At 46.8% G+C, this 22947-nt stretch overlaps 1 protein-coding gene, 1 long non-coding RNA gene and 1 pseudogene across 2 annotated transcripts in view; all 3 read right to left on the minus strand.

Annotated features, from left to right (window-relative positions):
* The window catches only part of Mapk6 (mitogen-activated protein kinase 6), a 29152-nt gene extending 24161 nt beyond the window's left edge, over positions 1–4991 (minus strand). Inside the window, exon 1 of the mRNA XM_090358398.1 lies at positions 4835–4991. The gene's annotated coding sequence lies outside the window, so the exon portion shown is untranslated. The remainder of the gene's footprint in view (positions 1–4834) is intronic.
* Positions 4992–6147: 1156 nt separating this feature from the next.
* LOC150046468 (uncharacterized) overlaps positions 6148–22947 on the minus strand; it is a 33065-nt gene continuing 16265 nt past the window's right edge. The window contains exon 3 of the long non-coding RNA XR_016539694.1: positions 6148–7949. This is a non-coding gene — a long non-coding RNA (uncharacterized LOC150046468). The remainder of the gene's footprint in view (positions 7950–22947) is intronic.
* LOC150046469 (U6 spliceosomal RNA) lies at positions 9635–9731 on the minus strand (annotated as a pseudogene).

Raw genomic sequence — 22947 nt, forward strand, 5'->3', positions numbered from 1 at the left:
CAACCTTTAAGTCTTACATGCTAACTTTTGTTTTGGTTGTGGGGCTTGAACTTTGGGCTCGGGAATTGGCCCTGAGCTCTTCAGCTCAAGGTTAGCACTCTACCACTTGAGACCTAGAGCCCCTTCTGGTTTTCTCCTGGTTAAATGGAGATAAGAGTCTCGGGCTGGCTTTGAACAGTGATCCTCAGATCTCAGTCTGCTGAGTAGCTAGGATTACAGGCATGAGCCACCAGCACCAGTTTTTGCCACTCTTTTGCCATTTTTTTGCACGTCTTTAATGAGTGCAGAAGACTAGACCAGCTGGGTGCTGCTGGTTCATGCCTGTAATCCTAGCTGCTTGATCTGAGGATTCTAGTTCAAAGCCAACCCAGGTAGGAAGTCTGTGAGACCCTTGTCTCCAATTAAGTACCAGAACTCCAGAAGTGGCGCTGTGGCTCCAAGTGGTAAAGCCCTATCCTTGGACAAAACGAAGCTTAAAGCAGTGCCCAGGCCCTGAGCTCAGGTCCCACAACAGGAAAGAAAGGAAGTGAGGGAAGGAGGGAAGGAGGGAAGGAGGGAAGGAGGGAAGGAGGGAAGGAGGGAGGGAAGGAAGGAAGGAAGGAGGGAGGGAGGGAGGGAGGGAGGGAGGGAGGGAGGGAGGTAGTTTCCATGCCTCAGGTGCACTATCCACTTGTCAAGTACTCAGCAGTCACACATGGCCGGCTGCTACTTCCCTGGACAGCACGGAACATTACATGATCACAGAAAGTTCTACTGGACAGCAACTAGATCCTCATCTTTCAGAAGGGTCAGTAGGAAGAAGAAATGACAAAACCCGAGTTTTCCAAATCAGTCATTCACCAGCTGAGCAGCCAGGTGTTGCCTCTTGACCGTGCTTCTCAGCTTGAATGTACAATCACATCGCCTGAGAATCTCCTTCAACTGCAGTCTACCTCAGAAGGTCTGAGATGAGGGTCCACACGTCTCACAAAAGCTCCAGTGAAGTTATACCACCGTCTGGAAGTCTATATCAAGGTCTAGCTCTGGCCTCAGTCTAATTGTCAAGTGATGGTACAGGACAATAACATTCCCGACCCCTACGAGTCACGCACACGATTTTGCTTCACTGGGTCTCAGAACACTGAAGGATAAAATCACCCCCACTGCATGCCAGCTGTGGAGTAGCGCAACAGCCATCAAGGCAGGCTAACGCTGCTGAGACAGCACTAATGCACAAAGGATCCAGTTAGTCCTGTATTCAGCCAGGTCATACTTCAGCCTTTAAAAAGCAAGACCAAGGGACTGGGGGCATGGCCTTAGTGGTAGAGCGCATTCCTAGCATGCATGAAGTCCCAGGTTCAATTCCTTGGTACCACTTATACAGAAAAAGCTAAAAATGGTGCTGTGACTCAAGTAGTAGAGCCCTAACTTTGAGAAAGCCAGAGGACAGTGCTCAAGCCCCAGAACTAGCAGCGACAAAGAAAAGAAGAAAAACAAGACAGATAACAGAGGGGCACATCATATTTTCCAAATCTACAACTCATGGAGGTAAAAAGAAACCATGTTGGCTCAACCCTAGCCTAGCTCCCCTGAGGACATGAGCTGCTGCCTAGAGAAGGCTGTCAGTGTCACCTCCAGTATGTGCTTCCGATCCTAAAGTCTTGGAGCACTGAGCCACACATAGAACTGACCAAATGACCATCCTACAGGCTGACTACAGTTAGTGAACCAGCACACAGCACAGGCTACAGGACAGCCAACAGTGCTACAGAACAGACTTCAGACTCATTTCCCTTCTCTTTTAACAGGGCCTCCTGTGTAACAAAAAGCTCAAAGGGGCAATGCAAACTGGAAACTGGATAGCCGAGGTGATGGCTCGGTTTTATAAAGCAATACCTTGGAGAAAAGCTGGTTTTTAAATTCTATACTATGCTCAATAGTTAAGAACCTATATTTTAAAAAATGCTCCCCAAGAAATACACGTCCAACTTCTAAAACATCTATGTAAATATCCTTAATTCTTTTATATTTCCTTCAGTAGTAGATATTTTTTAAAGTCTGAATTAAGCCTTACTGAAAATCCTCTATGTAGAGCATGTAATATAAATTTTAAAACCTCTCCCAAGGTATTATATATATGCATATATATATGCGTATATATATATATATATTTAACAACTGCCTTAAATCACTTTCAGAAACCAAACACCACCAAGAAAAGATGGGTACAAGGTTAGAAAAGGTCTTTCCCATCATTCTTAATCTTTTTCCCTCAATCTTATGTTGAGCCAATTTGTCAAATGCTGGACACTGAAAATCATCTTATCAAGTTTATCAAAATTATCTTCTTATCAAGTTTAATTTAAACCCTTACCCTGAATCTGTATATTCAGCTTGTCCCCCCCCCAAAAAACTAAAAGATTAAAAAAACTGTGCCCATAACAATCCCTATTTCAACTTCTTTTTTTTTTTTTTTTGCCAGTCCTGGGAACTCCGGGCCTGGGCACTGTCCCTGCGCTTCTTTGCCTTCTAGCACTCTACCACTTGAGCCACAGTGCCACTTCCAGCCTTTCCTGTTTATGTGGTACTGAGGAGTGGAACCCAGGCCTTCATGCATGCTAAGCAAGTAGTCTACCACTAAGTCATATCCCCAGAAAATTCCTAATGACAAGACAAGTACACACACATCTTTTAGTAATTCCATCAGAGTGAAATACTCATTTTACAGACACATCTGACGAAATATTAAACTGGCAGCACTCTGAAATACTGGTTTAAATATAAACCAGTAATTTCTAGGTATTACAAAGATAACTTTTACACAATCAATGAAAAAAAAAAGTAAAAATTTCTCCCAACAGAAAAAAGTACATACTGTATGTCCCATATAAATAACCTGGAACAAACAAAACTCGTAGTGGCAGCCAAAGAAGCGCTAGTATTAAGTAGTAAACATTTAAATTCAGCAAATGACCAATTTACCTTTCGGCTCAGCCAGTGCTACACAAGCCCACCTGTAGAGTAGGTCCCAGACTTCCACAAGACAACTTAAGCAGCTACCGAGAAAGATGGGGGGGTGGAGGGAGCGAGGGAGGGAAACTATTGTTCCTCTCCGAGCGGAGGAAAATTATAATAAGAACAAAAATACTTTAGCCTATCATTAAAAAAAAAGAGAGAGAGAGAGAGAGCGAGCCACGTAGCAGTGTGGGGCAGGGTGAGTCACCACCCAACTCCACGCTAGCAGCGCCGGGCTCCCTCCCTCCCTCCCACCCGGCCCGGGCCCCGGCCCCCGGGCGCTGCCTGCCGAGTCAGCAGAGCTGCCAGCTCGTCGGGGAGGAATTCTCACGAGGCCGGGGTGAACTTAGGGAAAATGCACCAACACCTCCAGTGCTACACTTGTCATTACACGACGCGCTCTGCCGACGGCAACGCTCTTTCTTTTTAATCGGAGGAAAGCAGGCAGGCTACCTTTCCTCCTCTTCTGCCAGAGAACGCAACTCCACAATGTCTTCGACGTGTACAGTCTGTGTTTGAACACTTCTCCGCCTTGCAGGGCTTTTCTCTGAACTGTAACATCTAGGATGTACTCGAGGAGCCATCAGCAAGTCTGCGTTAACTGGGTAGCACGCAGGCCAAAGGACTCCGCACGCTGGCACAGAGGAGGAAATGTGTCCCAACAACTGCGAGCTAAAGAGACCATTTTTCAAACGCCAGAAAGCTGACGTTTCTACCAACAAACTAGAGTGGGTGCTTGTCAGGCACCAGGTTCCGTTTCCCGGACGTTCTCCTCATCAGACCATTCTTTTCATCTGTTTTCCAACGTGAAGAGTCAGCATTTAAAAACATAAAAACATAAGCAGGCTTAAAGAAACCAATGACCAGAAATGGATTCCGCAGCTTTTCACGTCTGATGACCCGATGGAGTCATCCTCTGACCAAAATCACCAGAATCCATTAACAGCAACAACAACAAAGTTTATTCCGAGACTGGCGGGCATTGTTCCTCCCCGCGGGCGGGGAGCCGGCTGCTCGCACAGCGGGCGTCGGATTCCGCCGTCCAGGTCCCTCCCTGCGGGATCTTTACCGCCGTCCAGCCGGGCGGGGCGGGGCGGGGGGGGGGGGGCAAACCCGGCCCCGAGGCCCCGGCCAGCGGCGTGCGCACGGCCCCCGCCGAGCCTGGAACAAAAGGCACCCCAGCACCTCCACTTTGCAGCCCAACTCCAAAAAGTCAGGCGCAGCGGCGCCGCCGAGTCCCGAGAGCCGGCTTTGGCGGGCGGACAGGGTCGGCGCACCTCGGGGGGCTTTTCCAGAGCCCTCCCCGCCCCCCGGGCCCTCCCCCTGGACTGCCTCCCTCCCAAACTCGGGCGGACTTCGGGGCTCGGGCCGAGCCGGGGCGGCCGCGCGCGCCGGGGGACTTTGGCCGGCCGGAGTCAGCTGAGGCCGAGTCACCCGGGCGGGAGGGAGAGGAGACGAGCCGGGAAGGCGAGCGAGCTGGGCGGGGGTGAGGGGAGCGTCGAACCCGCGGAGCGCGCGCGGCGCCCCCCGGGCGGGGCGGCGGGCGGGAGGGGCGTGCCGGGTGGGAGGGGCGCGCCGGCCCCACGCGGGGGAGACCCCGGTTTCCGCCGGCTCGGACCGGGGCCGGCGCGCCCGCCAGGCCCGAGCCGGAGCCGGGGAGCGGGCGAGCCGGCGGGCGGGCGGCCCCGCGGACCGGCGGGAGACGGAACAAAAGCGCCTTTGTTGTGCGGAGCGGCCGCCCGAGGGCCCCACGCCGAGGCGGGAGCCGCCGCCGCCGCGGCCCTCCCGAGCCGCCCCGCACACGTACACGCCCCCCCCGACACACGACAGCGACACTCACGGGACTCCTCCGGTTCATCGAGGGGATTCGGGGCCCACAGACAGACCCCACGGTCGGCTGCGGTCTCCGGCTGTGCTGGCGGCAGCGGCGTCTCGGAGGCTCTCGCTTTGCCGCAGTCGCCGCCATGTAACCCCGACCCGCGCGCGCAAGGGAGAGAGGGCGGGGGGGCGGGGCCTCGTTGGGACACGCCCCCGACGCCTCACGTCACAGCCTCACTCCACGGGTTCCCCCCGCCCCCGCCCAGCGCCGCGCGCTCTCACGCGCGGGAATTTCCAACGCCCGTGACCGGGCGCTGCGCGTCGCGGGGGCCGCGCGCGCGGCGAGGAGGCTGCCGCCCCGCCCCTCCTGTAATCGCCGTACTCCCGAGGAGGAGGAGGGGGAGGAGGAGGATCATGCGGCGCCGGAACCCCTGGCCCGCCCGGACAAAGTTAGGGATCCCAGATTCCCGGGGGCTGCCGAGGAGGAGCCCCGGGCCCGGGGGAGGCGGCCGGCCGAGCCGGGCCTGGGTGAGCGGGTTCTTGGCTGGGCCCGCTTCCCGCTTCCCCGGCCCAGGTGACTCTTGGGAGGTGCTGGCCGCAGGTGATGGAGCAGAGGTCTGGGTGTCTTCAGGTTCCGTGGCTCGGATGATTACATGTATAATGCCATTTTTCTTCCTTCTTGAAAAAGGCACACTGCGTAAACAGCCCAACCTGACCTCAAATCGTCTATTCTCTTTGCTCGGCCTCCCCTCGGGGCAGGGGGTTGCAAGCACACAACCCACATCTACCTCTGTGTGGTGGGGTTTTAAGTCCTCCTCGTGCTTGACCTCAGGGCCTGGGAGCTCTCCCTGAGCTTTTTTTTTCCTGGTGGTTAATGAGAGACAGTCTCACAGGCTTTGCTCAGCTCTCAGCCTCCTGAGGAGGTAAGATTAAAAACGTGGGCCAGCGGCGCCCAGGTCCACGTTTTATATTTAAAACCATCCACCTGAGTAGGGGAGTGGGGTGGGTGGATAACAAGGGAGAGGGTAAGCCAGGCACCTGAGGCGCATGCCTTTAATCCAGTTGCTCTGGAGGCTGAGACCTGAGGATCGTAGTTGGAAGCCAGCCTAGGCACAAGAGTCCTTGATAGGCTGTCTCCAGTGAACCACTAGAAAAGCGGAAGTGGTGCTGTGGCTCAAAGCAGTAGAACTCTAATCTTGAGCAAAAGGGCTCAGGGACAGTGCCCAGGCACCAAAAACAAACAAGGGGTATCATCACTACAGTCGGCCAGTAAACACCATCAGAATGACCTGCTGGGACGTTTCACACGCAATGAGACCAGGAGAAGGCAATGGAACAATGCTTACGTGCATCTGATCATACAAATAACATCAAAATGAACTTCAGGAAGTGGAAACAAGGGTTTTCCTTTGTTGCTGTTTTTGTTTTCTTTTTGTCGTGTTGGTTCCTTTATCTATCTTTGGGATTGTAAGGGGAGGCACAGAAGGGGAAGGACAAAGGGTAAACAGATACAGCCGTGGTACTCCCTAGGTACTGTGTTGAGAAAATGAACATACAACTTGTAGTGGCAACTGCAACTGGAGGGAAAACAGGGAGGGAAGAGGTGATACTGTCCAAAAAGAAACGCACTTATTACCTGACTTGTGTAACTCCTGTAATAACATTTTAAAAAGGAAAAAAATACCTACTGATTATGCAGCAGAGCAAAACTTATTGCTTATGGTACTAAAGGGGACCGTGAAGTTAGCAGTCATTCTAGCATTCAAGAGAAAGAGGTTAGCCAGGCCCCTGTGGCTCATGCCTGTAATCCTAGTTGCTCAGGAGGCTGAGATCTGCCCATGCCAGCCTGGGCAGAAAAGTCCCCAGGAGACTTTTATCTCCAAGTAACCACTCAGCAAACAAAAGAGGAGCTGGTAGAGATAGAGCCCTAGCCTTGAGCAAAAGAGCTTATAGATAACACCCAAGTCCAGAGTTCAAGCCCCCCAATCAACAGGAAAAAAACAAAAAAAGGTCAAGGCCAAGGCCAAGATACATATAAGATGTAGGGGATCTGTTTAAGATAGGTTTTTCAGTTGGAATGGTGGTCCAGGCATGTAATTCTAGTGTTTGAAAGGCAGAAGAAAGAGGAGTGATAGTTTAGAGTCAGTATGGGGTACACAGTAAAAGACCCTGTGTCACGCAAGCACACACAAGCAAAAAGCCTTCAATGAGGGAACCTAACAGAACTGGCAGAAACAGGAAAGTTGAAGCAAGCTTAGCAGAGTCCACAATGCTTGTTATACCCAGGGATCTTGAGGAGAGGGACTTTTTGCCTGGATGAGTTCAGTAATACATTCTCTTCCTATAAATGGATTTTGAGGTAGTTCCTGGAACTGCAATGTATTTGCAACCTCGTTGGGCAAGAATTTCTTGGCATTACTGTCTCATTAATGCATGTGGTCTTAGTTCTTATCCTATTCAGAGTATAAACAGTCCAGTTCTCAATAGGTTTGGCTTAGTTTGTGGGGGTGAGGGAGTTAGTTTTGAGACTATGTCTCAAAAACTGTGGAACTTAGGTTGGCTTTGAACTAAAACTGAGATTACAGCTAACACCATACTTGGCTGTTCTCAGTAGCTTGGGGAGGGGAGAGAGGATGCAATTGATAGGATTGTGTGTGCATGCGCGCGTGCCAGAATAGGCTTGAACTCAGCCTAGGCACTGTCCTTTAGCTTTTTCACTCAAGAACTACTGCTCTACCACTTGAGCCACAACTCCAACTTTGGCTTTGTGGTGAATAATTGGAGCTGAATCTCACAGACTTTCCTGCACATGTGAATGTGATGTGATTGTGTGTGTGTGTGTGTGTGTGTGTGTGATTGTAGTGTCATGCATTTCTGCTATCCCCTGTTCTTGTTAGGAGGTGTACCATGTCTATTTGCAAGCAGCAGTTGTAATGGAGACACACAGGAGTGGAGTGTGTCACCCCAGAAGGCAGTGTGGTCACGGCTTCCCAAGCAGAGATGACATCTACCCATTCTTGTTGAGCTGGAATGCAAGGAACATCTGCTGAGGACTGGAACATCAAAAATGATTCAACTAGAAGACAGAGCATTGGAGCTGGGCTGGATTTCATCGAGTCAGCAGGAAAACGACAATTCTGAATGAAAGAGCAAAATGTACAAAGGCATGAGGGTCCAGAACACACTTTGGAAAATGGGAGAAGTCTGGGGGAAGAAGGACAGGTTGGCACTAGATTTAGAAGGCTGATTGCCATACTAAAACTGTAGGCTTTATGTTAAAGGCAGTAGGAAAGGAACTGAGATGATAACTAATGTGTGTGTGAGTGGAGAGAGAGAGAGAGAGAGAGGGAGAGGGAGAGGGAAAGGGGGGAGAAGGGAAAGAAACTAGGAACGAAAAGGAGACTCTCAGGACCTCATGCATCTAAGCAAGTGCTCTGCCACTCAACTGCCTCCCTGCCTGCAGCTAGGATTTTGGAGTGACCCTTCTGATGTTAATAGGAATGGTAGGGGGCTGGGAGCATGGCCCAGCAGTAGTGTGCACGCCTAGCATGCACAAAGCCCTGGGTTCAATTCCCCAGAACCACATACACAGAAAAACCTGGAAATGGCACTGTGGCTCAAGTGGCAGAGTGCTAGCCTTGAGTAAAAAGTGTCCAAGGACAGTGCCCAGGCCCTGAGTTCAAGCCCCAGGACTGGCAACAACAACAAAAAAAATAGGAATGGTAGGCTGGAGAAACGAATAGAGACCCCCTAAGCCAGGCATCAGTGGCTCTCACCTGTAATCATACCTACTCAGAAGGATGAGATCTATGAATCATGGTTTGAAGCCAGCCCAGGGAAAGAGAAGTTTCTGATTAAGCATCAAAAAGAAAAAGGAAAAAAAAAAAGCCAGAAGTGAAGCTATGGCTCAAGTGCTAGAACACTAGCTTTGAGTAGAAAAGCTCAGGGACAGGGCCAGGCCTGAGTTCACACACATCCAGTTCTGATTTTTTAATTTTTTTGGTTAGTCATGGGATGTGGACTCTGGCCTGGGCCCTGTCCCTGAGCTCTTCAGTTCAAGTCTATCGCCCTACCCTTGAGCCACAGCGCCACTTCCAGTTTTCTGGTGATTAACTGGAGCTAAGAGTCTCATTGACTTTACATCGCGCATGGTGGCTCTCGCCTGTAATCCTAACTACTCAGGAGGCTGAGATCTTAGGATCGAAGTTCAAAGCCAGCCCAGACACTAAAGAATGTGAGATGCTTATTACCAATTAATCATAAAAGAAGTGGGGCTGTGGCTTAAGGGGTGAGAGTTCAAGCACCGTTGCCACCCCTCCAGCCCCCCCGCCCCCCCCAAAAAATGTCTCATGGACTTTTTAGTGCCCTGGCTGGCTTTGAACCATAATCTTCGGATCTCAGCCTCCTGAGTAGCTAGGATTGCAGGTGAGAGCCATCGTGCCCAGCTGCCGAAACTTTTCTAACAGGAAAGAAAATAGACTTTTGTTACATAGACTATTAAACATAATGCCAATCCTTGGAAAAATACTGAATATAAAATGATTGGCCACAATATTTCAGGGAAAAACTAACAGGTCATCATAGGTTCTTTTCAAGTAAGACATTACAGAGAAATACCACTTCCTTTCTTGGTAGAGTTACTACATTACCAAACCAGAATGTCATTTTAGGAAAGCAAAACATCTGTTGGGGATACACTGGGGAGATGTGGGTTTAGATTATCATAAAGAGCCCAGTACAAAGAGTGCTGTGAACCTGGGGAAAATTCTCAAGAAGTGGAATTCATATTTGTCTCCTTTTGTCCATTCTCAACTAGTTTCTTAATAATATGAGACACGTGATGAATTTGCATGTCTTTATACAGGGATCATGTCAATCTCTGTATTATTCCAGTTTTGGTACAAGTGCTACCAAAGCAGTATTATGACTAATGTTTTTTATTAATGTTTTAAAGTATAAAAAACACATCAGAGTATTACAGATGCCAAAATAATTACTCAAAGTCATCTCTATGGGTATAAGATGCTCTTTGAGAAAATGACTTTTGACAGCAATAAATATAATGTTCAATATCTCTTTAGAAGAATCACTTGAGCTGGGTGCCAGTGGCTCAAGCCTGTAATCCTAGCTGAAATGTGCGGATCATGGTTCAGAGCCAACTCAGGTAGGAAAGTCCCTCAGACTCTATCTCCAATTCACTACCAAAAAAGCCAGAAGTTGGGGCCTGGAGTTTGGCCTAGTGGTAGAGTGCTTACCTAACATGCACAAAGACCTGGGTTCAAGTCCTTGGTACCACATACATAGAAAAAAGCCAGAAGTGGTGCTGTGGCTCAAGTGGTAGAGCTCTAGCCTTGAGAAAGCCCAGCAACAGTGCTTAGGCCCCGAGTTCAAGGCCCAGGACTGCCCCCCCCCCCCAAAAAAAAAAGCCAGAAGCAGAGCTAGGGCTCAAGTGTCAATATATCAGCCTAGAGCAAATAAAGCTCAGGGACAGTGGCCAGGCCCTGAGTTCAAGCCTCAGGACTGACACCAAAAAAAAAAAAAAAAATCACTTGAAAAGCAGAATTTGAGGCTTGGCTTAACCTAATTATATAGCAAGAAGTATAGATGTTCATGTAATGTGAGCAGCCACCAAGAAAACCAACCAAATGAGTTCATAAATAACCATTGCTGGGCCCAGGGAGTATCAGATCTATGTTGTTTGGCTCAGGAGTTATGAACTCACATGCTCAAATATAAATAGCACATAAAAGGAGCTACTGCAATAAGTAGAAATCAGCAGGAGGAGGAATGTGGGAGCTATCTTCTCTGAAGAAAAGGTAGGAGCTGGGTTCACTTGACTTGCAAGAGAGAACCTGCTAAGGTTCAAATCTAAGACCAAGAAAGCAATTACCAAGAGGGACAGTTGTGGCACAGCATGTGAAAAAGACCATTTCAGATACTGGACCTGAGCCACGGGCTTCCTGTGAAGTGAGCGTTACATCGCTGGAGGCATTCAGTCAGAAGACAGTGGGCACCTGTCAGAGATGCTAGAAAAGGAATTCATGAGAGCAGGGACCAGCAGGGTGTGATTACTTTCAAGGTCTCCATCTTGAAACTTCTCTATTCCTATGTGTATGCTCTTAACTAAGAGGACTGTGTTTTCTTCAACAGTGTGAGTTGATTTGTGAAGACAAAAGAAAAGTTTTCCACTGAAGAAATCCACGGCCAAGGACAGGCGATTCTCACTCTTCATTGCACGTTATGTTTGAGGAAGTTAATTGTGAACCAGGCGCCGGTGGCTCACGCCTGTAATCCTAGCTAGAGGTTGAGATCCGAGGATTGTGGTTCAAAGCCAGCCTGGGCACTAAAGTCCATGAGCTCAGGGATAGTGCACAGGCCAAGAATTCAAGTCCCATGACCGACCAAAAAAAAAAAGAAAAAAAGAAAATTATTGTAAACATGAAATTTCTGGATTTAGAACCATGGCCTCTAGAGGAAATTCCAATGTAAGTTTCTACCAACCTCTCATGACACAGGGCTTTGTTTTATGAGTATTTTTTTGCTTAAACACACCTTATTTAATATTTATTGTGGATTCATTGACATGGAACTCATAGCCAACGGCACCAATAAAAAGCAATATGGGAAAAACACAAACTAAAGTCACTTGTATGTAGTATGAGACGAGACAAAGAAGTCAGATTCTTACCTTAGTATTCAACCTCTGGGGAATTTCCTGGAGGGTACCTCAAATAATTTGTTATTCTATACATATCCAGAAATGACTAACAAGCATGCTACAAGTATTCACAATGGGACTGGAAATGTATTTTGTTGGTTTGTTTGTTTTGCCAGTGCTGGCTTGAATTCAAGGCCTGGGCCCTGACCTTGGGCTTTCTCAAGGCTACAGTTCTACCACTTGAGTCATAGCACTACTTCCGGCTTTTTCTATGTATGTGGTAACCAAGGAATTGAACCCGGGTTTTTGTGGATGCTAGACTAACTCTACCACTAGACCAAATACTGGCCCTACAAGTGTGTGTGTGTGTGTGTGTGTGTGTGTGTGTGTGTGTGTGTGTGTGGTGTGCACACGTGTATTAGCAAATTTAAAATAGATCTGTGAATTAGAATGACTCTATGGCTATAGATCCTGGAGAATAGGGCTCAGGGGTTAGCTTAGCGGTAGAGCATGTACTTGTAAAATGCCCAGGGCACTGGGTTCAGTCCTCAGTGCCACAGGAAAAAGAAGAGATTATGAGGAGCATGTTTCAACTAAAAGTCATCAGAGCTGAATGTGAAGCTTGTTAAGAGGCCAATCACTTGAATGCCTGCAAGGGAAAACCACCAGTACCACAGTTCACTTGCAGGGGCAAGAGGATCAAGAGAATGGTAGTAAGTATTTCTTACCAAGTTTCTATCAAGTGGTCTATTCAGGAAAACATTTTATCACACTTTGATTTTCTTAGCCTGTGATAAATGGAATTTCACAGATAATGTCCAAAATTAAATGTTGTACAGAAAACCTTTGATCTCTGGGCCTCATGCTCCTGTTTGGCTTGCTTACTCGGCTGTCTCTCTGCCATTTGAGCCATGTCTACAGCCTTTTTATTTTATTGGTTAGTTTAGAGATAGGGTCTTGTAGGTCAAGAAATCCTCTAGCTCTTAGCCTTCTGAGTAATGATTACGGGTAAGTCATGGCTTCCCAACCTATTGAGATTTTTTTTTTTTTTTGTCAGTTGGTTGTAGGGCTTGAACTCTGGGCCTGGGCACCCTCCCTGAGTTCTTCAGCTCAAGGCTAGCACTCTTACCACTTGAGCCACACCACCACTTCCAGTTTTCTGGTGGTTAATTAGAGATAAGAGTCTTATGGACTTTTGTGCCCCGGGTGACTTTGAATCATGATCCTCAGATCTCAGCCTCCTGAGTAGGTAGGATTACAGGCATGAGCCACCTAGCTTGAGATCATTTTATAAAGCTAGTGGCTCACACCCATAATCCTAGCTACTCAGGAGGCTGAGATCTGAGGATCACAGTTTGAAACCTTCCTGGGCAGGAAAGTCCATGAGACTGTTAATTCCAATGAACTACTAAAAAGCCAGAAGTGGAGCTATGGCTCAAAGTAGTCGAGTGCCAAGCACTTTAAGCAAAAGAGCTTGGAAATAGCACCCAGGCCCTGAATTCAAGCCCCACAACTGATAAATAAATCAATAATCAATAAATAAATTTCTGCCCTGGGCCAGGAGTGTGACCTAGTGGTAGAGTGCTTGCTTAGCATGCACAAAGCCCTGGGTTCGATTCTTCGGTACCACATACATAGAAAAAGCTGGAAGTGGTGCAGTGGCTCAAGTGGTAGAGCGCTAACCTTGAGAAAGTCCAAGGACAGTGCTCAGGGTTTGAGTTCAAGCCCAGGACTGACAAAAAAAAAAAATCTACCCTTCTAATTAATCTGCCTCAGAAGTCAGAGTTTTCTAGATTGGTCATATTTGTGGAAATAAGAGATTCAAGCTAATATTACAAAAAGGTAGTGCTTCCCTGGCCACCTGCCTACTCTTACACAGGGGTGATACTCTGGCATGGGGAAAAATTAAGGCCCCAGATTTCCTTGTTTGGAATATGTCCCTCTTTCTCCTGATTTGAGAGCCTCCAGTAGTTTATTTAAGACCACTGGAGCTAGCTAGTCACATTGAAAACTCAAACCTCTTGAGATCACAAAGATTTCTAGAACTACCTTCAGATTTTGTTTTAGAACAACCTAGGCACCCCCCCCCCACACACACACATAGTGATCACTGTCAAGGAAAGAAAGAAAAACTATGGAGTCCTTCAGCCCAGGAACAGGCAGTAAGAAACACTCTGAATTATGCACAGGCCCCTCCCCTTTGCACAGAAGTCATCAAACTCTTCTGTCACTAGTGGGGGCTGCAGGGAGGCAAAGGCGATCTTTATCTGTCCCTGCAAACACACACTGGAGCCTGGTTGACACTGGTCATTTTGAGGGCCCCAGCTACTAGGTAATATGGTAAAAATGACACTAACCCCTCTATACATTATCCTGACAAAAAAAAATGACACTAAAAGACTTAAAGCGCTTGGACAAGAGGGAAACCACAGAAGAAAGGGAAAAACACTATTTTACTACTTTTAGCAGTATTTCTGCCTTCTGAACAGGGGCTGGAAAAATTGTGTTGCCAGTTCTTGCTTGATCTTCACCTCCCCCATCCCCAAAGGAGTCTCTCTAGCCTTGAGGAAGGTGGGTTAGGGGAAGACGTCAACTCCTCCACCACTCTCCTGTGCTAGGACAAGGACAGAAGGAAGAGGAGAGAGGACAGCTCTGCTCTATGCACAAGAGTCCAGGGCAGCCTGGACACAGGATCTCCACCCACACAGGATCTGTACTTCCTGTGGTCAGTTTATGGCTTCCTTAATCAGGGAGGTAGGAAGTCAGGAAGGAAGACTTTGTTCCACTGCAGAGGCATTTTCCCATAGAATTAATGTTGGGGGTCACAGTCATGTGGTCTCATAGCCAAAACGTGTTAGGGGTAAGTGAGCTCTGAAGACTTGTTCAGGTCTATGGTGTAAGCTCAGTGGTACAGCCTTCACCTTGCTCCGGGAAATTGTCCTGAGAGCCTGAATGATATAAATATATACATTTATATACGTGTGTGTGTGTGTGTGTGTGTGTGTGTGTGTGTAGATGTGTGTGCTAACATTAGGGCTTGAACTTAGGGCCTGGGCAGTGTCCCTAATTTTTTTTTGCTCAAGGCTAGAGCTCTAGCACTTAGCCACAGCTCCACTTCCAGCTTTTTGGTGGTTAAGAACAGTCCTAAGGGGGCCGGGAGTTTGGCCTAGTGGTTAAAGTGCTTGCCTAGCATGCATGAAGACCCGGGTTCGATTCCTCGGTACCACATATATAGAAAAAAGCCGGAAGTGGTGCTGAGGCTCAAGTGGTAGAGCTCTAGCCTTGAGAAAGTCCAAGGACAGTGCTCAGGCCCTGAGCTCAAGCCTGGGACTGGCAAAAAAAAAAAAAAAAAAAAAAAAAGAACAGTCCTAAGAACTTTCCAGCCTGATTGGCTTTGAACTTCAATCTTTAGATCTCATCCTCATGAGGAGCTAGCATTGCAGGCAGGAGCCATCAATGCCCTACCTAAGCAATATAACATTGATATATCGCAGAAAAAAATGCATTTCCAGTTTCAAAGAAGCAAGTTAGAAATCAACTTCTGTGATAAGAACTTGTTGGGGCCTAGCCTCCATCTCTGAGGCCTGATTCTGGCTCAGCTGCAATTAAAACGCTTTGTCTAGGCATTCGGTCCTTTGCATACCTCTCTTAAGGCATCTCTGTGTACGTGACTCGATTGAACCCTCCGCAGTTTCGCGGGTCTCGCAGCAGCTCAAGTCTCCCGCGCTTTCCTGCACCTGTCCTGCCCACTACCTGAAAGCCCACCCAGACCCTTAGTGGCAGCACAGAGGCCCTCTTCCTATTGGCTAGCTTCCCAGTGCCCACCTTCTCCTACCCCAACAGTATATAACTAATTGTCTGACGCAATAAAGGAGGAGAGCATCAGAGAGAACGAGAGATCAGCAGAGATCAGCAGAGAGATCTGATGCGCTTTCATGGTTAACACTGCTTCTGACTCAGCGTGGTTTTTTCTTCCCCGGTGATTGGGGGAGGGCTGGGTCTTCGACACTTACCATCTCGCTCGGCTCCCGGGGGACTACAGGCTGGCCCTGTGTGTCCCTCCCCGCTCCCGTGTTGCTGCCCCAGAGAGGAGCAACAAGAACTCAATCATATACAGGAAATACCTGTACCTTTCTGGGTCAGAAATGCCAACACTAGGCCAACCATGGTGGGTCATGCCTATAATCCCAGTAGGTTGAAGCCAGCCTGAACTACAGAGAGGGACTCCATGCCCCAACAAAATATGAAGAAAATAACTGCCAATACCAATAGAAAGAGGTGTCTCTAAGATTCAGGTAAACAGTCAGATGCTTGTGGCATATACTTGTAGTCCTAGCTACTCGGGAGGCTGGGATCTGAGGACTGTGGTTCAAACCCAGTTTGGGCAGGAAAAGTCCATGAGACTCTTATCTCCAATTAAACACAAGATGCTGGAAATAGAACCATGGCTCAAGTGATAGAGCACTAGCTTTGAGTAAAAGAGCTGAGGGACAAGTTAAAGCCCTAGCACAGTCACATACAAAAAAACTCAGGTAAACAAATGTAAATGAAAAAATGATTAATAGTAATAACTCCTCATTGACTTCTGAGATTTGCAGCTTAAAACATTTGATTCCAGTTTCAACCAGAGGTGATTATTCAGTGGCAACAACACACACCAGCCATGCCCACAAAGCTGTGTAGCATAAGTTAGTTGCTAATCCATTAACAACACAAGAGTAGCTATGCTGAGTTGGACTAATGATTCAGCCAGACTGGTATTCTCTGAGCATGGTTGTGAAATTATGTTTTCTTTATCTGATGTGGACCACAGTGCCTAAATATGATGGTCTTTTAATAGATGCGTGTAGAAAATGAAGTATTTAACATTATATAATTGCCTGCTGGGTCATAAACTTCAAAGAAGTAAGAAAAGTGAGAAGTGATCCTCAAGATTGCTTTTTTTTTTTTTAATGGGTCATGGGGTTTGAACTCTGGGCTTAGGCACTGTTCCTGAGCTCTTCAGCTCAAGGCTACTGCCCTACCCTTTGAGCCATAGCCCCACTTCTGTTTCCTAGAGATTAATTGGAGGTAAGAGTCTCATGGACTTTAGTGCCCAGGCTGGCTTTGAACTGTGATCCTCAGATCTCAGCCTCCTGAGTAGCTAGGATTACAGGCGTGGGCCACAGCACTTGGCTGATGGCTCATTTTTTAAAGTCATTTTCTTCTTAGGGCATTCTGTTAGTCAACATTCTGTAACTATGACAAAATACCTGACATAAGCCACTTAAAGGGAGAAAAGATTTATTTTGGCTGATGGCTTCAGAGCTTTTAGTCCACTGTCAGCTTTGAGACGCAGAGCATGCTGGTAGTAGGGGCATGAGTCAGAGGACCATGCTCACCTTATGGTGTCCAGAAGCAAAAGCAAAGGAGCCATGGACAAGATACGCCCTTCCAATGTCACACCCTCAGTGGCATGTTCCCCCAACTAGGCCTTACCTCCTAAGGTTTCCAATACTTTCCAATAATGTCATCAGATTATGACTCTATAAATGGATGAGTCCAGTGATGAGTGACAAGGTGAGAATCCTCATGATCCAGCCCCCCTCTCAAATCTTCCTACCTCTCAACACTGCTACACCAGGGACAAAGCCTTCACTACATGAACCTCCAGGGAGACATTCCAGATCTAAACTGTAACAAGCTACTTAGGTTATTATGACCTAGTCTACCTGTGAGATTTTTTTTTTTTTGCCAGTCCTGGGCTTGAGCTCAGGGTCTGAGCACTGAGCTTGGGCTTTCCTCAAGGCTAGAGCTCTCCCACTTGAGCCTCAGCACCACTTCCAGGTTTTTTCTATGTATGTGGTACCGTGGAATCGAACCCGGGTCTTCGTGCATGCTAGGCAAGCACTTTAACCACTAGGCCAAACTCCAGGCCCTGTGAGATCATTTTTGAGTGGTGTCTGGGAAGAATTAAATGTATGATTCCAAATTAGTCTCATTGGTGCTTTGTTGCATATAGGACAAAATAGTGCTTTCAGTTCTTCTTTCCATGCCCCTAGCCAAGAGGCCTCGCATTTTATTGTTATGTGATTTTAAGAAACAGTCAACATAAGTCGTGGTCTTCTTTCTTGGAATAAAATATAGCTCCAAGCTCTTCTTTTTTAAGTGTCCTTCATAGAACAATGAGAAAGGCATTAGCCCAAATCAGTGCACAATGAAGCCCATTTGCCATACTACTTCTGTCCACTACTACAGCTATATGCATTTATCCTTCTGTCCATTTAGACCCATCTGCTTGGTGTTTACTGTACTAAAGACCTTAACAACATCTTGGCCCAGTGACTTTTCCTATCAGAGTTCCCAGGTAGGATGTCAAAAGCACAGGAAACCAAAGAAAAATAAAAATTTGGACTTATTCCAAATAAGCAAAAAGGTACTTCAGACGACAGCATGCAAAAGTGAAAAAGGCAAGAGGATCCAGAGTTTGAGGACAGCCTGGGCTGTATAAGGAGATACTATTGGGCTGGGAGGGTAGCCTAGTGGTAGAGTGCTCACCTAACATTCACAAAGCCCTAGGCTCCATTCCTCGGTACCACATACACAGAAAAAGCTGGAAGTGGTGCTGTGGTTCAAGTGGCAGGGCACTGCCTTGAACAAAAAGTGTCCAAGGACAGTGTCCAGGTCCTGAGTTCAAGCCCCAGGACTGGCAAAAAAACAAAAAAAGGAGATGCTATTTCCAACACCAGCAACAACAATATAAAACAGCAACTCACACAGTGGATGAGAATTTGCCAGGTATGTATCTAATAAGAATCTGTGTGGGGATGGGAGGGAAAAACTGGGAGAGAATGAGGGAAGTGACATTGTTCAAAAAGACATGTCCTCTTTACGTGATATATGTAACTGTAATACCTCTGTACCTCACATTTATAATTACAATTAAAAAAATAATCTGGGATCCAGAATATGAAAACTCTTTGTTCAGCATCAGTAACATATGATAATTCAGTGGTCCTGAGTTCAAGCCCTAGTACTAGCATTACATAAATAAATATCCAGTCTAAAAATAAGCAGAGAAACCCTGGTCCTGGTAGCTCATGCCTGTAAACCAGACTGCTTAGGAGGCTGAGATCAGAGGATTCTGGTTCAAAGCAAACCCAGGCAGGAAAGTTCATGAGACTCTTGTCTCCAATTGACCACCAGAAAAGTACAAGTAGTGCTGTGGCTCAAAGTGGTAGAATGCTAACCTTAAGCAAAAAGAGCTCAGGGACAGTACTCACAACTGACTAGAAAAAAAAAAGGATTCAAGCAGACACTCAAAGATGTATATAAGCAGAAGACAAGCATTTGAGAAGGTATTCCATATTACTTGGAAGCACAAATCAAAACTTTGAGGAGATACCACCTGGATGCCCATGTAAATGGCATAATTTTTTTAAAAAAATGTAAACAATACTTGGGCAAGACATGTGAAAATTGCAGCTTTCATGCATTGCTAGCAGGGCCATACCGTGGAATAGCCACTTATGAGTGCATATGGCCATTACTGACAAAAACCTGACCCAGCAGTTCCACTCCTACCGACATACACAAGACAAGTGACAAGTGTCTCAATAAAATTTTGTACCTAAGCCAGGGTGCTGGTAATCCTAGCTACTCAGGAGAATGAGATGAAGATCATGGTTCAAAGCCAGCCTGAAAACCAAAGTGAGACTTTTTTTTTTTTTCTCTTTCTTTCTTTCTTTTTTTTCCCCAGTCCTGGGCTTGGGCTCAGGGCCTGAGCACTGTCCTTGGACTTTCTCAAGGCTAGAGCTCTACCACTTGAGCCTCAGCACTACTTCCAGCTTTTATCTATGTATGTGGTACCGAGGAATCAAACCCAGGTCTTTGTGTATGTATGCTAGGCAAGCACTCTACTACTAGGCCAAACTCCCAGCCCAAAGTCTGTGAGACTTGTATCTCCAATTAACCACAAGAAAACCAGGAGTGGCGCTGTGGCTGAAGTGGTAGAGCAATAGCTTTGAGCTGAAGAGCTCAGGGACAGCGTCCCGGCCGAGTTCATGTCCCATGACCACCACCGACAATAACAAAAAATTTGTACCTAATCCATCTGTAACACCATTATCCATGACAACACAAAAGCAGAAATAAAACAAATAACCATGCACCGATAAATAAGTAAATAGAACATAACTGAATGTTATTTGGCTGTGAAAGACGGTGAAATTCTGAAAAGTGCTAGTTACAACTTTTGCAAACAGTATACTTGGTGGAAGAAGGCAGATGGAGGACTCTACATAGGTATGGCATGAATCTATCTCTAGGTGCATTTAGAGATCCAGAGCTCCATAGAGGCACAAAGTAAACCCATGGTTTGAAAGGCACTAGTTGTGAAGGAAAGTGGCAAGTGATTGGTTACATTTGCGATAAGGAAAAGATCCTAACGCTTGACTGCAGTGCTGGTTGTACAGTCTTTAAATAGACTGAAGATCACTGTGCTATGTTCTGCAAAATGGCAATTTTGTGTATTTGAACATATATGAATATTCTGTTTGGGGTTGATTAATATTTAAAACTGGTTATGGTATTGGTTGAACAATCTTGAGAGAATGGTGAAATATCAGTAGGCATACTCTTTCTTTTTTTTTGGAAGGGGGATGTTACTGGGGTTTAAACTCAGGGCCTTGTGCTTGCTAAGTTGCTGCTCTGTTTTTTTCGGGTAGTATCTTAATGGTTATGTCCAGGGCTGGAGTCCACAATTTTTCTGTACATGCCCTCCTATTAGCAAATTACAAGCAAAGTTATGAGATGGGATTATAGGCATAAAACCACCACACCTTGTTTATGGATTGAGATTAGATTGCAAACAACTTTTTACCAGGGTAGGCCTCAAACTGTGATCCTGTCAATTTTAGGTTTTCATGCAGCTGGGATTACAGGCATGCATCATCAAACACAACCCTGAAAAATATCTCTGTAACACAAAAGAAGGCAGTAGTAGAAAAATGAAGAAACAAAAAAAAGAATATTTACACAAGAAATGGCAAAATGGCAGCTAGAAATCCTCCAGACATAAAATGACTCAGCTGACTGACTCAACCTCTGTCATGGACTACACCTGTGCTGACCCAACAGATGGGCGTGAAGTGGCTATGGCGGCAGACTGAGGCTACTCTGAGTTAAATAGCATGGGTTTTTGTTTACCAGGACTGAACTACTTATCACCACTGCCAACTCCACAACCTGTTCAATTTCAACAAAAGAGACTCCCACGGAGCTCCTGATATGTCTCCACTCCTTTGGAAATCAACCTGTTAGTTCCAAACCAAAGCTAACTACTTGGGAACCCTCCCTGCCTGAAAGAGTGACTCATTCCGACAGGAATGGACATGGATTCTAAGCCTGAGCATCTGTCTAGCCCTCAGGCTTCATCCTGGGCTTGTGGAATGCTTCTGCCACCAGCAGAAAAATCACAGATAACATTGCATCAGACCAGGGAACTCAATTTACAGCAGAGAGATGGTGAGAATGGGCAGTGGCCCAGCTAGGAACTGATTGTATCACTTTCTGCTCCCTCAAGGGACTGCATCTGCTCATCTGGGAAAGCACCAGTGGGCCTTGCTAAAGGCTCAGCCCAACTGCCTGCTCAGGTGACCTGCCATCCTCCAGGTTCATAGAACACATGGCACCTGAGGTTTCTATAGGGCGCTGTGTGGATCCGGGAGGAACAGATCTGTTTGGCATCATCCTTATGACTCCTTAGGGAATTCATACTTTCCTTCCTGCCATCCTCACTGCAGGGGTAGAAGACCTGGGAAGGTTTCCACCAAGAGATATGGGACAAAGCTCTTAGAATTAGCAGGAAAAGCTGCCTCGCAGGCACTGTGAGATCCAGAGATGAGTGGGCTGCAAAGAGAGGTACAATCCTGATAGAGCTATTTCTCCTGACTGGCAGGAGTCAGGCCTGTGGTCACGCAAGGGTAGAGAAGAATGTGTTTGGGACCCAAATGATATATTTGGATGCCTCAAGCATGGTTGAAAGGGTTAAATGGATAATTTGGCAACCCTGCTCTCAGAAGGACATAGTGACCAGTCACTCAGACCTCTCAGGGCAGAGAGCCCAGATCATGTCCCCAAGTGACTGACCAAAGCTGAGACAGTGATCCTTGAGGATGAGAGGAAGTCTGAAAGGCTGTAGCAGAGGCTGCTTTTTGTGTGAAAACCTTTCCCTTTTAGGATTCACAGGGGGTTGGGGAGAGAGAACTCATCTGAAACCTGATGAAGTTAATCTGTGGATGCACATAGTGAAATTGAATGGAGCACAGGGAACCCATATGGCCACCAAATCAGGTTTCCCATTACAGGAAGATTTGTCTCAGCAGTCTGGACTACTGTACAGTGAGCATACAGCCTTCGGCCTCTGCTCCTATGGCTACATAAAGCCTGATGATCTAAGTTCCTTCATCCTGGGTACTGCTCACCTAAATTCTTGCCGACTAGGAATATAGCTGATCCAATGGCTAATCAAGGTGTGGTTCTGAAGACCAGCCTGACCAGCCTGGCATGGGACTTGAATGACCACTGTTGATCTAGAGCTCCTGACTGGTCAGTTAAGACTGCTGGGCCATCCTTAGAAGCAGCTTGCTTTTTTTCCTCCTGTTTAAACCTGCTTCCTCCTCTTCCCTTCTGTATGTGTTCATTTCAAAGTCACTCCCAGATAAACATCCTGGATATTAAATTCTGACTCAGAGGCTTTTCTCCTAAAGAAGTCAAAACTGAATATGGCTGGGTGTGGTGACACAAACCTATAATCCTAGCTCTCAGGAGGTGGTGGCATGAGAATCTCAAGTTTAAAACCAGCCTGGGCTGGGCTATATATAGTGAAACAAAACAAAGAACAACAACTAAATCCCTGACAAGTACTTTACTGGTCATTTCTTGCTAATAAGAAAATTCATGTAGTACAATTATCAGTTTATTGGATCCTCAGACAATATAATATAGTGTTGCTGTTTCCTTTGCCAATTGTGGGGCTTGACCTCAGGCCCAGAGCACACTATCTCTTTTTATGCGAAAGGCTAACACTACCACTTGAGCCACAGCTCAACTTTTGGCTTTTTGTTGTTGTTGGTTGTAGGGCTCAAACTCAGAACCTGGGCACTGTCCCTGAGCCTCTCCGTGCTCCAGGCTAGTGCTCTACCACATGAGCCATAGCGCCACTTCTGGTCTTCAAGTAGTTGAGTCTCATGGGGAGATAAGTCTCATGGGGACCTTCCTTCCCTGGGCTGGCTTCAAACTTCAATCCTCAGATCTCAGTCTCCTGAGTAACTAGGTTTATAGGCATGCGTCACAAGCACCTGGAAACTTTTGGCTGTGTGTGTGTGTGTGTGTGTGTGTGTGTGTGTGTGTGTGTGTGTGCTTTTTTGGAGCACTAGACTTTCTTGCCCAGGCTGTCTTTGAACTGTGATCCTCTGATCTCAGCCTCCTGAGTAACC

This window comes from Megascapheus bottae, chromosome 25, assembly GCF_031878675.1.
Source record: "Megascapheus bottae isolate mThoBot1 chromosome 25, mThoBot2.hap1, whole genome shotgun sequence".
In the NCBI taxonomy this organism is placed as follows: domain Eukaryota; kingdom Metazoa; phylum Chordata; class Mammalia; order Rodentia; family Geomyidae; genus Megascapheus; species Megascapheus bottae.